Genomic DNA, 18,228 nt, shown 5'->3' on the forward strand with positions numbered 1-18,228 from the left:
TATGTTACATCAGGGAGCGTAAAGACACCCACCATCTCTTCACTTGTGTCCTACTCTGTTCAATATCCAGTATGCTTGTTGGTTCTATTGGAAACCAAAAGGAAAGAACTTGAACAAATGCAAGTTCTTCTAACCCAAATGGACTCTTTGTTCACTTATTCTATTTCACTTACCATTTTTTGGTGTTAAGAATGGGTTTGACGTTATGCCAGTCCAACCAGATCTATTCATTATGGTGTGTTTGTTACAAAAGTAACATATCTATCAGTCCCTGCCCTCTCCTCCCCCCAGGCCATTTCAATCATACCTGAACAATATTAACAAGATGACAGCTAGCAAAAGCAAGCTATTTTTCTTCTATAATCCAAGCTCCTATTGTGATGTTTAGGAATCATTCTTTTTCTTCAATAACACCAAAATGCAAACTCAATTATCAGATACCACTGTCCTCTTTCAATTTGGTGGAAACAGCCTTCCCCACCCCCTAATATATCATGCATTCAGTGGTAACCATGTGCCAAATTCAATAAAGGACATGACATCTTAATTTCACCTACTGGGTGAAATTGCAACCTATACTACCACTGGTTGCAAGAGCTAGAAGTTATCACCTGAGAATTTTCTGCACTTGGAGGTGTTTCAATGAAAAAATCCTTCCCTTCAAGGCTGCTAAGTCCAGGCAAGCAATATTTCCTTGAGAACATGTGTTCAGGTGACATTTTACCATTGTAATATTAGCATTCAGGGGACGCCATAAAGAAATAAGTCAATCCTAATAATGCCACAAATTGCATGAGAGTCAGAGCACGCGCCTGTTTACCACCTGACAATCACAGCCTGTGACAGCCCAGAGCCTGTCCCTTTGGTTATGCATTGTACCATTAGCCTCCTATGTCCCTGAATTCACCTATGAAAGGGGCATTAAGCTCACAATGCACAGGGCAGATCTGAATTAAATCTCTTTTGGATTTAATTCAGAATCCAAAGTGGAAAATTTTGAACCCCCTCTTCTTCCTCCAACTCATTCCCCTTTTTAAATTGCCAGAACAGTAACAAAAAGTGCTTTTCTTGGTATTATTTCATGTTGTCTCTCTGCTCTTCTCCCCCCTCCACCTCCACACCAAGTCTAAAACATTAGGGATCTCTGGCCTCAAGGGTGCTAGTCTGTTACCTTAGAGACTGTTTCTTTACAAGGCAATAGAGTACAGAGGGCATGCCTTTGCTGCTTACCTTGGCAACCATGAATTGCTGAATGCTGTTCTCATGAATGCGAGTCATTCACTGCCATCTGGACATGCCCACAGGTATAAACATTTTTTCATGAAAGGACCAGGGAATACACATTGCATCAATAAATCTCTTGAATGACAAACAAAGACATCCCATATATTGGAATGGCTATATTACGCTAAAATTAAAATTAATAGAACATAAATGCCTAATGGCTTCGCTTCCAGACAAGGTCAAATTAGTTGTTTGGTCTACACATCCTTCAGCTTTATCAGACAAACAGCATGAGCCAGTTAAGGGAATGAAGTATGAAGAAAGAGGTAGAAAGAGGCTGTCACTGTAAAATGGAAGACCACTGAGTTTGACCCAAGAATAAATATACCACTTTAAAGAGTATAAGCTTATTCTCTTATTCGTAGAGCTTATTCATTTTCTCACTAGCATTTCTCTAGGTGGAAACCCAAGAATAGGGATTTTTTTTCCCCCTTGGCTTGGTAAAATAAGATTGGCACTTACCCCATTCAAAGGCATTTTTATGTTCTTCATAGACAAACATTACAGATGAAATTCTTAACATATTTTTAAGAACGCAGACTTTGTTCTTCATTGAAGGGTCGGACGTGGGGAAAAGAGTGTACAAGGATAACAAAGGCTCTCTTATGTTTTCCTGTAAACAAAGTTGCTATGAACCTTGGAATTTCAGTCATATTCAGCTTTAAACTTTATTCTTCCATGCGTCTGCTTTTTTATATGGCTGTTGCTAGACTGTGGTGTGAAACACTTTAATAATTTACCAGCTTCTCTGTAGAATGTCTTTTATACATCTACATCAAGCTCATTCATATGACAAACAGAAGTAAAACATCTGATCCTGGCCGCACGCAAGCTTATATAACCAAAATAAAATTGCTCCCATGAACCAAGACTTCCCATGGAAAGAGATGAGGAGAGAGAAATCTTAGCCCAAAAACAGTTGGGCTATTTCTAATATGACCCCCCCCCCCAAAAAAAAAGCAGGGGAGGGGCGCGGGAAAGGAAGAGGAAAGGATGGTGGGCAGGGAACAAGCAGGTGTCAGCGTTTCCCCAATATCGCCACTTTTGAAGAAGACACATTTTCAAAAAATCATTATGGACCAGTGAAAGAACCAGAGAGAGGGCCAGGTAAAATTTCTACAAAAATTACATCATTCTTGACACCCCTGCCACAACCACTGATTAATCTGGTCTGGTCTCAAACATGACCTGGGATAGGACTGGAACTTTGGCCGAGCCATAGCCTCTTGCCATAACAAGAAGTGCTATTTTTTTTTTTCCTTCCTTGGTGATAAAGTTTTCCAGTTCCGTAAAAATTTTTGTTTACCAGATGTAAAAATGTTCGCTTTCAAGCTGTGAAGTTGACCTTGAGCTTTTATTTTTCTCTTCCCTTCCCCCTCTTCCTTTTGCCCTTAAACGTTCCGGATGTCTCAAACAGTAACTGTTACATTCTGTCTAGCAAGCCTGGACTGCGGACAGTGATCTAACCTCTTGGAAAAAACATGGAGTTCACCCAAAAATTGAGAGAGACATTCTCTCGCCCCAGCCGCCAGCTCATAGGTTTCAAAGCTCTGGGACAGACCTCATGAACGGCTTGGGGCTTCAGCATGTAAGCTGGCAGCGCCAATGCAAACACAGAAAGCACTTCAGCAGGTATAAACAGCAGCCACACACCAGGCCAGGCCCCAGAAGGCAGGCCGTGAAGCGGGGAGAAGCCAGGCCACCGGCCCCTGCCTGCGTCATTCTCCTTAAGCCTTCTCCTGTGTCTGGAGACACATGGAAAAAGAGAATCGTCCCAGTTGGACAGCTGGGTGAGGAAAGCAGAAACCGCACATGAAGTGACTATAGAAATATCTTTCCTCTTGGAAGGAGAAAAGTCTTGCTGATAGACATACACATACACACACATACAACATTTTTGCAGTAGTAAGTCACCTATAATTTTGATAGGTTATGTGAAAAATAAAGCCATTGTCTTTTTCCTTTGGAGAAGGTGCTCATTGACGTTGAGACCTCAGCATCCATACTTAAAGTGCCCACAGCGCTCTTTTAAAATATACTTGGATTTTGGTAAGTTAGCATCCATTGCTGGCCTCAGGCTTTCGACACTGATAAGCCATTAATCTCAATGGTTCCAGTTCAGTATATATGACTGCACATTTGAAGAACAAAAAGGACTGTCCCCACCACTCAAAGAGAAGGGCATCAAGCTCTCTGGGCATGAAGATAGGAAATTCCTTAGGCGCATGACCTCTGTCCACTACGTTTTTAAAGCTGGACTATCAACCATTACAGATGCTACTCACTTCCACAACAGCTTTCTAACAAGATGTAAGTAAATTTCATTCCTCTAAGTCTAGTCTTCTTATAAAGGGAACTGTTATTTTTTAGTTTATATTCCTTTACACCTTTCCCCTACTTTGTATTAATTGCAGGTCACACGATAACTGTATTTATTTTGATAACTATCAAATAGTTGTTTTTCAGTCACTCACTGACTCAGTCAAGTAGCATTAGTTGCTGTTACAGATATGAGTAATTCATACCCTGATCCACAAGCAGCATAAAAATCTCTTTGGAAAAACAAACTTCAAAGTTACACATTACAGATTATAGACTTTGTAATTATACATTTTAATTATACTTTACAGATTACAGATCTTGCCATTCAAAGTTCCTAAACCACTCAAACATTGTTGTCATCAACTGCTATTAAGATACACTTCAAATATTGTGTTCTGAATTCTCTGCTGAACTTTGCCATTCAAAGTTCCTAAACCACTCAAACATTGTTGTCATCAACTGCTATTAAGATACACTTCAAATATTGTGTTCTGAATTCTCTGCTGAATTTTATGCCGGTATAAGTCACAGAAAGTGCGGTGCATGCTGCAAAGGGACTCGTGGACTACCTGGGTAGGTTAAAACATGTTTCACTTGTTCCTTGCTTTATATTTGGAAATTGAGACTTACATGAAATGAGTAGTCCTCTAAAAGCCACAAAATCACAATATTGTAGAATGTTCTAACTAACACCAACCAATAGCATAGGCAACATGATTAATAAAATTAATGACTGGATGTTACATATGAAAACTGATAAGAGTAAATTCTGAGTTCTCACCACAAGGAAAAAAGTACTTTTTCTTTCATAGCTCTATGAGATGACAGTAAGTTTATCGTGATCAACACTTCACAAGATATGTAAGTCAGATCATTGTGCCGTACACCATAAACTTACACAGTGCTGTATGTTAATAGTATCTCCATAAAACTCGAAGAAGCACAAATAAAGCTCCTTCTGATGCTTGAAAGAAAACCCAGTAATAGGGTGTGCGTGTAGATATTTGCCACCCAAATTAACAGGATGAAATCTGCCAAAATTTGAAACACTATGTATGGCCATTCAAACCAAGTGATTATTAGCTCTGACTGAAGCTACGTAGAAGCTACTTTTGTCCAGGTGGGGACAAGCCCCTGTCCTTCTAATATGTTCAGATTCTAAGTTATCAAAATATGAACAGGTATAAAGTACTTCATAATACGTCTAGGTTCCCAGGTTTCTTCTTAACTTCTATTTACCAATTTAGCAGTAACTTGTCCCTAACAACACTAATAAACTCCATAATAAAGTGACCCTTACCTTGGTTTCAAACACTCTCGAATGACTTCTCAAATCTGGATGAAGCCATTTGAACCTTAAAAAAAAGGTTTAGTGAATGAGATTTTTTTTTTCTCTTTGTGAATATACAGAGTTAATCGACTTTATAAAACTCTGAAAGGTTTTTTTTTTTTTTCTTTCTGGTATATTCATAAATATTTGAAAATTCACACTTAATGGGCTCAGTCATTTGTTGTATAAATGATTCATAGTGTGGAGCCAGCCCTGAAATTCCATTTTAGTAAAATTAAATGTGCAACACATCATATTAATGGACTACATGCTCTCAGTAACAAGTGAGACAATATAAGGAATACAATGAATGGCATCCTGCTTTTGACTCCACTTTCTCTGTTGCCCAAGTCCTTTAGGACCTGGATGGGAAACTAGATTTATTATGCTAAACCAATCATTTTGTGAGCCTGTTTACATATTTCATCTCTTTTATTGCTCAAAACCCAGATAACCCTATGCACATCGTTATCTTCCTATACTAGATGTAGAAACAGATTAATAAAACATTATTCTCAATCTTATAGTGTCCATAAGTGATGGACCCAGGATTCCAACTTGATTATTTCAAGAGCTGAGGTCTTCCCAATACATCATACTCAATTCTTTACTCCAAATTTTGATATACTGATATATACCATGGCTGTGTTACAATGTAAAAATACTTGTACATGTATATATTATAAGAATCCTTTATCAGCTACCAACAAAAAACACCATGTTAAAGATGAACCATTAAAGGTATTCCCATTAAAGGCAGGAAAAGACAGATGTAGGTTATAAACATGGCTATTCGACATTATTCAGGAGATTCTGGCTAATGCAAAAAGATGGCAATAAAAGAAGGATACACATTGGAAAGAGACAAGTCACTTTTACAGACATTATGACCATACATGAAGAAAATTCATGAGAATCATACAAAGAATTCATTTCAGAGCTATTTGTGTTTAAGAATAAATTAATCAACAACTGCAGAGCAGTCCCAGTAAGACTGTAGATGATACTGAAAAAGTTGATTCTAAACTTCATGTAAAAATAAAATAGAAAAGTGGAGATTGTTTTTCCCAGAAATTTAAAAAAAAACAACAACACAGTAAATAAAATGGTGTGATATTAGCATAGAAATAGTCAAGTAGATCAGACACAAGTATAAGCAAATAGAGCCAAGGCTAAAATATAATTTGGTACATGATAAAGAGGACATGTCAGTTCAAAATGAAAAGGATGGAGCGATTCCAACAAATTATGAGAGCAGAATATAGCCTTTATTAGCCCAATAGAAAAATGAGTGAAAAATATGATCAGACAACTCACAGAAAAGGTAGTAAAATATATAATAGCTTAACATATGCACAAAAGTAAGTTTTGGATGTCAAAGAACTTTATGTAAAACAAAATGTGTAAGATTAATTGGAGAAAAATGAAGGAAAATATATTTATAATCTTAGGGTAGGGAAGGCTTCTTATATAAGATGTGTATTGAAAAGCAATAAAGAAAAAGACCAGTTTTACTGTATCAACCATAAAACTTTTGTACGGCAAAAGATATCATATACAATGTTAGAAGACAACAGACAGAGGAAAAATACTTTAATTATATCTATTACAGATAAAATATTAATAATCAGTATATATATAGTGAAAATCAACTGGACTAAATGAATAAGAAAAAACAAAACAATGACAAAAGCAAAAAACAGTCAAAGGTTATAACTTGTGTTTTTATAGACATGGAAATGCAAATAACCAAATGAATAAATAAAGCCATTCAATTATACTGTAACCATTAAAATTAAAAACAGCTCTCTGATTTTTTTTCTTTTGCCCCAGATGGGAAGATAGTTTAATGATAATCTTCTTGACTGTAAAAGGAGGCAAGATATGTCTGTTGTTGCCTCTTAGGAGTGTAAAATGGGATTGCCTTTCTCAAGGATAATATGACAAGAGGCTAAAATTCCAACGTGCATATACTTAAACCCATCAATCTGCTTTTTGATTGCTTCTTTCTTAGAAAAGTGTGAACCAAAAAAAAAAAATATGTTTCAAAAGTTTCATGACACTGTTGCAATATTGAAAAATGGCAATACCCTCAAGGTCCACCAACAGGATAACCATCAAATAAATAAAACACACTTATGTAATGGAACCCCCAGTGGCAAAATAAAGGAATGAAGAGGATATTTCTGTATGGACATGGATAGATCTCAAAATAGAGAAGCTGAAGAAAATATATGCCACATATAATTCAAGATTTTTAAAGGGAAATTAAGAAAAAATTAGATGAATAGTATAAATAAGGCTATATACATCTGTGAAACAGTAGGAAAAAAAGTATATATTGGTCTCTGGTTCCTAATATAGAGCTTCCAAATCCCTTGGAATTTCTTGGGTGATAGGAGCCACGCTTGTTCTAATGAAGCAACTCTTGGTGGGCTCCTGGATAGCTTCAGGAGGGGGACTGTCACCGGAAAGACCAAACCATGACTAGAAGTTTGGCACTTTAAGCCCCATCCAAGCCCATCCTCCAGAAGGCAAAAGTGCTGGAGTTTGAGTTAATGACAATCACACTTAGATAATGAAGCCTTCATAAAAATCCCCAAAGTACTGGGTTGGGAACTTCCAGGATGGTAAACATGTCTACCTGGTGGGAAGGTGGCACACCCCAATTCCATAGGGACAGAAATAACTGGCCATTCATCTGCATCCCTTACTGTAACCTTTTAAATATACCAGGATACCTAAGTAAATGTTTTGCTGAGTTCTATGAGCCATTCTAGCAAATTATGGAACCCAAGGAGGAGGCCGTGGAAATCCCAATTTATAACTTGTTCAGTCGGAAGCATAGCTGACAACCTAGGCTTGTGATTAAAGTGTGAAGTAGGGGTGGGCAGTCCTGTGGGATCCATCTCTTAACCTATGAGGTCTGCAGTAACCTTGATTAGTGTCAAAATTAAATTGTAGGACACCCAGTTGGTATTGCAGAATTTTACTTTATGTGAGAAAAATACCACATGTTTTGTAGTCATAAAGAAAGTGCTCTGTAAGTAAAGAAAAAACAGAGGGTTTTTTTGTGTGTGGGTTTTTTTTTTTTTTTTTTGAGACAACATCAAACTGGGAAAAAGACTAGAACATCTGGAAAAGGGGGGAGGTCAATATTAATACTATTTGGCTCTTTCACAAAAGAATATGTTGCATATATAAGTTTTTGAAGGTTTAATTTTAATTTTCTCCAAACTAGCTAAAAATATAATGCAGTACCAAACAAAATTCCATTTTTTTTTTTTTTTTTTTTTAGAACTTGACAATTGATCATCTGGAAAAAAAAATGCTGAAACTGCAGCCAACACATTTTCATAAAAGAGTAATGAGGGAAAACTTGTTTACCAGACCTCAAAAATGTACTAAAAGTTAAAATAATTAAGACAGTATGGTACTGATTCAGAGAAAGGCTGGCAGATCAAAGGAATATTATAGAGTCTGAAAACAGATCCATGCATATTAGTTAGGACCTTCTTGGTTACAAGTTGCACTCTAAGTCTAATTTACTTAAGCAAAACAAGAAATGCATCAGGAAAAAAAAGTACAAAAAATTCCATATAGACACATAATCCTAGCAGCATTATTTACAATATCATAAGGTGGAAGCAACCCAAGTATCCATCAACAGATATACAGATACACAAAATGTGGTATGTTCATACAACAGAATATCACTCAACCTTAAAAAGAAAGGAAATTCTGATATATGTATAGCATAAATGAATGAAGACATTATGCTAAGTCACGAAAAGACAAATACTGCATGATTCCACTTATATAAGGTGCTAGAACAGTCAAATCCATACCGACAGAAAATAGAATGAGGGTATGAGGAAATAGGAATTATTATTCAATGGATAGGGAGCTTCAGTTTGAGGAGATGAAATGTTCTGGACATGAATAGTGGTGATGGTGACACAACAGTGTGAATAAACTGAAAGCTACTGAGACGTACATTTTTCAATGGTTGAAAGGGTAAATTGTATGTTATATATTTTACTGCAATAAAAAATCCAGTGGAAAAGTAGACACATCTGGGATTACCAAATAATTAGAATCAAAAAATCCATCACAGCCCAGTCTCTTTTTCCATGCCTCTTTTGTCTGCATACTGATTTTACTTATCTCTACTACAAAATACATTTTTTCAAAATACATTATCTTTACTACAAAATACATTTCAAACCACTGATGTCAAGTAGCCCCTGAGTTTTAGACCCAGAGCTTCAGATTCTCTCTGGTTCCAAACCCAAAACCCCACAGAAGGAACTCATTAACACAACTCTAATCAGATGCCCACATGTGAACCAATTAAATATGACTTAAAGGATAGAGTCACAGTGAACCAAGATGATGGCTGCCATATAACTGATGGATACACTATGCTAATTTTTTGGCCCTCAAATTAGCAAATAATAAAATGGTGGCTAATAATCAGGCTTAATAAAAAAAGACAGAAATATTTTCTACTTCTGATGAAGATGGAGTACTTTGCATCATACTGGTACCAAGATCATCTAGATAAGATTGATAAAATGTATCTGAAAACAGCCTGAAGGGATCACAAAGCAGCCAAATCAGCCAATACTTGGTGCAGAGATCTGAGGTCAAATAGAAAGCTGTGATATAAAGCTTTTCCCTTCCTAATGGAGCTGATGAGACAAAAATGGGAGTGCAGAACTATTCAGGAAAATAGAATTTGAAAATATGAGACTCCTGAAAAAAGGGAAAATCTGAAAAGCAGAAATATAAGTGGAATTAAACTATTTTAAAGTTCTTACATTTTCCACAGTGTGATAAAGTAGCTCTATTAAGTTAAGGATGAATGTTGTAGTTCTAGGGTAACTTCAAAAAGAATAATAAAAGAAAGCATAAATAGCATGAAGATATATATATATATATATTTAACATTAGAAAGTGATAAAAGAGAAAAAGCAAAGAACTAGTCAAAAATGGCATGATAGTATATTCAAACCCAAATATATTGGTATTTTATTAAATAAACTAAATATTCTAATTCCTGGTAAAGATTGTCAAATGGAAGTTTAGCTATGTACTATTTAAAACAAATGCCTCAAATAAAGGACACAAAAAGAATATGTAAAAGATATACCATAAAAAAGTTAGGCAATGAAAGCTGGTGTGTCCATGTTAACATTAAGCAGACAAAGATAAATTATTTCAAATAGAATTATTTCAAATAGATGCTATAATTTATAATGATAATCCAAAGCAAGATAAAGCTTACATAGAGAGATACAGATATATATACTTGGAAACATAAACTCAAAATATATAAAGCAAAAACTTCAAGTAGAAATAAGAGGGGAGAAAGATAAATCCATAGTAATAGACTCCATAACAAAATAATCAGCAGAGATACAGACAGTACTCACAGGATCAGCAATTTGGAATGTCAATAGTACACTCTAAACAATAACTGCAAGATACATATTCTTTTCAACTGCAAATGGAACAATCTCCCAGATTACCACATTCGCAAACATAAAATTCAAACTTTCAAAGGAATGATATCATGCCAACATGTTTACTGACCATTGTAAATAGCAATTTATTGTTATATGCTAGCAATAAATTTATGTACATATATTTGCTAAGAGAGTAGAACTTGTATGTTGTCATTAAAAAAAAAAGATGAATATGTGAGGTGATGGATGTGTTAATTAACTAGAAAGGGGAAATTCTTTCACAATGTATACATAAACCACTGTGAAATACACTTTCAATATCTTACAATTTTATTTGTATTATAAATTCAATACAGCTGAAAATTTAAAAATATATTAAATTCATAAAACAGTTAATATAAAATATAAATAACATTGAATATATAAGAACAAATATAATGACATAACATCCAAGACTTCTCCTAGCTCTACTATCTAGAGGCCCAAATAAATGGATTATACCATGTTATGGATTAGAAGACTCAATCCTGTAAAATGGTAGATTCTCCCAAAGTTAGTATAAATATTCAATACACTCTCAGTCATAATCCAAGAATTTGTTGTGGGAATTGCAAACCTTACTTTAAATTGCATGTTGAAAAGCAAAGGGCTAGGGAGAGCAAAATCTAGTAGAAGAAAAGGTATAGGACCCATACTACCAGGTATGAGGACTAGTTATCAAGTATGTGGTTTTGACAAAAGGGTAGGTAAATTAACTAATAAAACAAAATAGTCCAGCAAAACAGATACATACGGTCATTTGGTGTACAGTAAAGATGCCACTATCGGCCTCCCTTTTCAATAAATGGTGCAATCTACTGGTTATCATATAGGGGGAAATATAAGTATTGCCTTATACCATATAAAATCAATCTGCAGTGGATTATAAAGCTAACAAAGAAAGGTAAAACAATGAAGCTTCAGTGAAAACATAGAGAATGCCTTCATCACCTTGGGTAGGCCAAGATTTCTTAAGTAAGGCACAAAAAGTACTAATTATAAAGGAAAAGGATGGACTGGCAGAGCCCATTAAAATTAAGAACTTACTTAGAGATATGATTAAGAGAAAAACATCTCTCTAATAGTATATACTAAGAAAAATTATAATATATCAAGGGACACATACTCAGAAAAAGAAAAATTCCCCCTAAAAAAATAATAAAAAGACAAGCCAATTTTTTAAATGGGCAAAAGATTTGAAAAAGTTACTTCTTTTTTTTTTTTTTTTGTCTTTTTTCCTTTTCTGGGGCCGCTCCCACGGCACATGGAGGTTCCCAGGCTAGGGGTCTAATCAGAGCTGTAGCTGCCAGCCTACGCCACAGCCACAGCAACGCGGGATCCTACCCGCATCTGCAACCTACACCACAGCTCACGACAACACTGGATCCTCAACCCACTGAGCAAGGCCAGAGATCGAACCCGCAACCTCATGGTTCCTAGATGGATTCGTTAACCACTGAGCCACGACGGGAACTCCGAAAAAGTTACTTCTTAAAATGAGAAATCCAAATGACTGATAATCATACAAAAATGTCTTAAACTTCATCATCAGGAAAGTACGATTAAAACCACAATGATATGCCACTACACACCAATCAGAATGACAAATGTAAAAAATTAATCATACCAAGAATGAGCCAGGACATACAACTGATACTAGTGTTCCCTGCTGTCATTGTGATAAATCCACACAACTTGGAAAATTTTTAAAGCTAAATGCACACCTACCCTATAAACTAGCAATTCTACTCTGAGATGAATCTCCAGGAGAAATGTGTATGCATATACATAATTAATCATGTATATGTTATATACATATATAAATTATGTACATATATACATACACACACACATGTATACCAAAAGGCATGTGGAAGAATCTAAATAGCGTTATTTGTAACACATAAAATAGTCAAATATATAAAATGTCCATCAATAGTATAATGGATAATTTATAATATAGACTAGAATAGAGTACTGCAAAGATGACTGAACTATTGATGTTTGCTACCACCTGAATGGTCATAATCATCTGAGAAGAACATAATGTTGAGTGAAAGAAGTTGTATATAACTGCAAAATTAATCTACAGTGCTAGAAGCAAGACAGTGCTTAAGTTTGGGATAGAAAGGGCAAATAATAACTGGGTTGAGACTCAAGGGAGGCTTTTAGGATGGGAATGTACCCTGACATGATCTGGATGTTGGTTACACATGTGGATTCATTTCGTTGAGTCAATATTTATAAAGCGCAGGTATTTTTTGCACATGTATATTATGCTACTATTGAAAAGTTTAAATAGTGTGGGGAAACAAATATTCTTTATTCGCTGATGAAAGGAGTATAATTTGGAAGAACCTTTTTCAAGGGCAATTTCATAATATTTATAAGCGGAAGAATTTCATTCCTAGGAGTTTGGCATACAGACATAGTCACTAGTAACAAAGAAAATAAGCAGAATAATAACAATTTTTAAAGCACCTATATGTATGTACTTTTTAGATACGTTTTATAGAACGGTGTATTTATTTATTAATTCCAGTACGCCTATGAGATAGGTGATATTATCTTATGGTATAGAGGTGTGATTAGCAGCATTACTTGTAATAGCAAAAATCACAAATGTAAGTAATCCTCAATGATGAAATAAATAATAGCTCATTCACACAGTAAAATGAGTGATGTAGATATATATGGAAGTAGATTCATAATGTATTAACAAAATAAACACAGAGGCTTAGATGGTTATATTAGAACTCATTTTGTTTTAGAGATGAAAGATAAACACACATACATACACGCAGAAATAAACCTGGAAGGATACAAATTGAACTCCTGCATTTGGCTATCTCTGGGAGGTAGGGTTTGGGGAGGGCTTGTTGTTTGTAGTTAATACATTTCTCTGTTGATAGAATGTTTTACATGAGCATGTATTATATACATGATTAAGAAAGCCATTCTCCATCAAAAGTAGTAGTAATAATAATAATAATAATTCTCCATTTTTCTGTTCTTTTTTTTTTTTTTAGGGCTGCAGGTACAGCATATATAAGTTCCCGGGCCATGGGTCCAAATGAAGCTACAGCCACTGGCCTACACCACAGCCACAGCAATGCCAGATCTGAGCCACATCTGAGACCTATACCACAGCTCACAGCAAAGCTGGATCCTTAACCCACAGAGTGAGGCCTATGTCCTCATGGATACTAGTCAGTTTATTTCCACTGAGCTGCAACAGGAACTCCTCCATTTTTCTATTCTTATTTTGCTCAGGCAAAACTCAGAGGAATATAAATTCAAGAATTTTATCTTAAAATATATCTAAATGGAATAGATTCCAGCACTCTTGCAACCTAAGTCCCTTCCCTTTTTTTGGGGGGGGGGGGCGAAATCTTAAGTGATCTTTAAATCCTTTTCCTCTTAACAACAGCCAAGACCAAAAAGTTGTGTATGGTAATGAATATTTTTATATCCTCTTTATAAGAAAACTGTGTCTGTATTTCTTGCCTCTTTCTTGGTGATATTGAATGGAAACTTTAATTCACAAGATTTAAAAGTAGAGTTTGTTGGACAACCCAAGTGTAAAAACCATTAGTGGCAACAGCATTTGCTAAATGCTGACATCTGATGGTGTGATAGATCAAGTTTAGCAGCTTTGGAGTATCTATTCTAAAAATGAGGGTATATGGAACAAAAATAAGAAGTCGTTGGCACCTAGGTCAATAGAATTTCTTCTGACAGAAGTACTGTTTTTCAGCCTTACCTAACTAAAAAGGAATGTTTTGGGGAGTTAAGTCCATAATAAGTGGGCCAAATTGCAAGACATAAACAGTATATTTATATGTACACAAAGAATTTATGGAAATCCATAGCCAGGAGAAATGCATTTTATACAAAATATTTAAAATCTCCCTCTCTGTCTCTGTCTCTTTTTCACCTCCCTCTTTCATTACCGCTTTCTGATTAAGCAAGAAAATGGCTTACAAGCCATTTAGTATTCATACCTAAAAGGTCAGAAAACTCTGGCAAGAAGGAGAATAAAAAGAACCAAAAAAGAAAAGAAAGAAAGAAATTAAAACAAACCAGGAGGGACCTGAAGGAACTGTGAGCATCCAAGCACTGGCATTAGATTTGGCAATGCATGAATTTTCTTTGGAGGGTATTAATTTTGTAAGTCAAACCTATTAAAACCCAACTTCCCGTTTTGGGTCTGGAAGGCATATGCACAGGTCTCTTGCTCCAGCCCTCCCTAGGGGCTGCATTTTATCCAATTAATCCCACTCCCTTCACTGGCACATGTTTAAGGTGCAAAATCTACCGGCCAAGACCATTCATTTAGTCTTGCCACATACTGTGCGGAAGTCTATGTCAATGCTAATCTGGCCTTCCTGGATAAGCATACCTGGCTCTACTAAATGCCTAAACCTACGGTTCTCCAAAAGGTCTCACAATCGTTCTAAATCTCAAGGAAATATTCAATACCCTTTGCCTTCCAACACAGTTGGAAGTAGACTAACTGCTATAGGACAGTTACTCACCACCATGCATCTTCATCTTACTTTTTTAAGATGTCTGACTCCAACAATCCTTGGACCACAGGGGAATCATTCCATCACATTTCCTTAATAGGTAGATACTCCTAATCTCTTTCTTTAAAACTGTTTCAAATCTTCTCCATTTTCGTTCTTAAGCTTCAGTTTCTCCTATATTCTCTGCCATCAGCCTATGACTCTCTGACTCTATGATGCCAACACTTCTCTGGGAGCCCAACTCCCCTCTCCTCTTGTCCAAGTTTCCTGTTTCTCTCCTTCCACACTCATCTCCTCCATTCCACTGATTATTATTCAAAAATAAACAGCCTAGTCCTCTCATCTTTCAAAGCCTTCTCCTAATACCAGATACTGTGTTATTTCTCTTCCCTCCATCACAAAACCCTCTCCAGTGTCCTCCTTGTACGATTTGCAAATATTTTTGGTAGGTTGCCCAAAGTGTCTTTTCTTAAAGCATATTTCCAAAGGAAACTCTATAGAAGAAAGGAACAACAACAAACCTCTACCTTTTTTAAAATTAAATCCAAGAGATACTATACAAACAAACTCAATAAGAATGCCATTCCCTTAATTTTTCAATGTGTATAACTTGGGGTTTTACTTGGTTTTGGCATCAGGATTCTTATATTATGTGAATGTCTTAGCAAAAAAAAAAAATACATGGTATATTTCTTTATGGAAAGTTCATTACATCTCTAGACTTGCATGATTCACTTTGCACAATTTGAAGGAAAACTCATTTATAACAAAAGTGAAAGAAACTTAAGAGATGCCAAAGCAAAGAATCATTTAATGAGCTGCCTTATGATTCCGAGGTCTCGATTTTTAAGTATGTCACTGCTAAAGCTCACTGCAGTTGAAACAGGCTTTGACTGGTGGCTCACAGACCACCTTGTGGCTAAAATCACTCTGTGGTCGCCAAAATCCTTCTTTTGCCCTCTGAGCCCTCAGCTAGATGACACTGCCATGCTCCTTGAGCTTGGGGGGCATGGCTGCCTAAATGGATCCTCTTGCATGGTTCTATCCTACAGTTCAGGACAAAGCATTAAGAAGTTTTCCATGAGATTTTTCTCTGTTACTTCATTTTCCAGCTGGATGTGGAAGGGCTATTAAAGACGCTAAAGTCCTAAAAGATGATGAAGGAAGCAAGATCCTTGAAGAACCACTCTGGATCAGGTATGAGCAAGAAGTACACTTGCACAGTGTTAAGCCATTGGGACGTGGGAGTTTATTACCCTAATCATTGTTATTTATCCCAAGTAAACCACTATTAGACACTTTGTTCCCTAGAAGTGACTGGCACTATCAAATTAGCTATCAAAGGCAGATCCTCTAGATATCTGACACGAGTGCATATGAAACAAAGATACTGGACAGCATCAAGAAGAGCTGTTTTCATCTGTTTTACTCAGTGACTACCATGGCAAGGCTGAAGTAAATTAAAGTTTCCCAGAACTAAGGGATGAGTTCTTAAAAATAATTTGAAATGAACTGGAATGCAGTTGTTTAGTGAGTAAAAACCTTCCTTCTGAAAGCAAATGTTAGCTTAATTGTCCCCCTTTGACTCCCATCAATAAGGAATCTAATCAGTATTTCTGAATTCTTCTTCACCGATTAGAAAAAAAAATCTACTGAGTTTTCTGAACATCACTACCACACCACAGTTCCTCTTAAAACTAAAATAAATTCATGCACACATATTTTTTAAATGTCTACTACGTCCAAAACAGTGAGATAAACCTTGTGGAGGAAGAAAAGAAGAATATATGGTGCCCACTTCCACTCCTAAACCTAACCTCCAAATCCCTCCATAATTTAAAGTGTTTTTTATATTATCATATATGACCTATGGTCATCAAAACAGATGATTTGGGACTATACTTAGATGTACAAGGTAGATGAGCAGAAATAAAATGAAATGGGGAACAAAAGGGATAGGTTAATTAAGAAGATGAGGTAGGACTGGCTATTAACAAATGAAGACATTAACAAGCTATTCTACTACTAACAAAATAACTGGCTATTAACAAGACATTCTGAGCTGTTGTGGTTTCCCCACATCACACAGGTGTTATTCAGCACTGTGGGTTCCTAAATACTCCAGCTTTGAAGTCAGTGCTGATGAATTATAATTTAACCTTGGAGTCTCTTGACTCAAGGCTGAGTTTATAGGGCTAAAGATCCTGGGAAGAGGCCCAAGTCCTAAAACAGGGACTAGGTTAGGCTACAGCCTATGAAGAAACCCAGGCCCAATTGTTCTTCAAAGACAGAGATGGAGCCCAGCTTCTGATTCCTTACAACTGCCAATGGCAACAGACAGATGGTGTGTATAGCTGTTCCACCACTTATAAGCTAAACAAGTTATTTGCAGAAGTCACTTCACTGGTCTGAACCTCTAGTCGCCTCAGCTGTAAAATTGGAACGATAAAAGGACATATCTCATACAGTTATTATATGAATTAAATGAGATGATATATGTAAACAATACAGCACAGTACTAGGCACATCGTAAGCACTCCATAAATGGTAGCTGTGTCTCATATGTGTTAAGGTCCAAGGTTCTAAGAGAAGATCCTTTAACCTTATCCTTTCAACCAACCAGAAAACTTAAAACAACAAACCAAAAAACTCCTCCATTATTTGAATTATCCACTTATGAACTCATCTAAAGAATGCTCTGAAAATATTTTTGAATACAATGAGATGCTTTAAAAACTTAACAAAGGGCCTTCCAAAAGATTTCCCCAAACTGCATGGCAGAGGTGAATAAGAAATTATTTTCCCTCTATTTTACGGTCATTACCAAATGACCTGATTCACTGAAAGAAAAGATTCTGGAGATTGCCTTGGGTGGTCAGAAATACATGTGTTGAACAAAAGTTATATTGTTCTGGCTAGACATTAATTTTCAGGGTCCAATCAGCTAAGAGAAAGTGTTACCTTTTCAGTTGCTGCAGTGTCAGGAAGAATATGTCCAGGTGGAGGGCTGGGGGAGTCAGGAGCAGTTGGTAGAGGGTGGGGTGTTCAGACACTCAGATGGCTCAAAGAAATGGCTAATTATCAATCAGCATGGGAATACTTAGTCTTTACCAGCCAGAATGGCTATTATAGAACTTTTCAACTGCTAACTGCCTTATCTTGCCTCACATCCCACAAAAAAAGGGCTGATAACAAGGGGAAATAAACTGAAACCTCCTCATACTTACCTCTCATTTGCAAACCAATTCTGACC

The 18,228-nt window shown here is 36.1% G+C and overlaps 1 long non-coding RNA gene across 1 annotated transcript in view; it reads right to left on the minus strand.

The window, feature by feature from the left end:
* The window catches only part of LOC125114909 (uncharacterized), a 253,329-nt gene that overhangs the window by 196,803 nt on the left and 38,298 nt on the right, over positions 1 to 18,228 (minus strand). The window contains exon 4 of the long non-coding RNA XR_007131940.1: positions 4,907 to 4,961. This is a non-coding gene — a long non-coding RNA (uncharacterized LOC125114909). The remainder of the gene's footprint in view (positions 1 to 4,906; positions 4,962 to 18,228) is intronic.

Source organism: Phacochoerus africanus, chromosome 2 (genome assembly GCF_016906955.1).
Source record: "Phacochoerus africanus isolate WHEZ1 chromosome 2, ROS_Pafr_v1, whole genome shotgun sequence".
Taxonomy (NCBI): domain Eukaryota; kingdom Metazoa; phylum Chordata; class Mammalia; order Artiodactyla; family Suidae; genus Phacochoerus; species Phacochoerus africanus.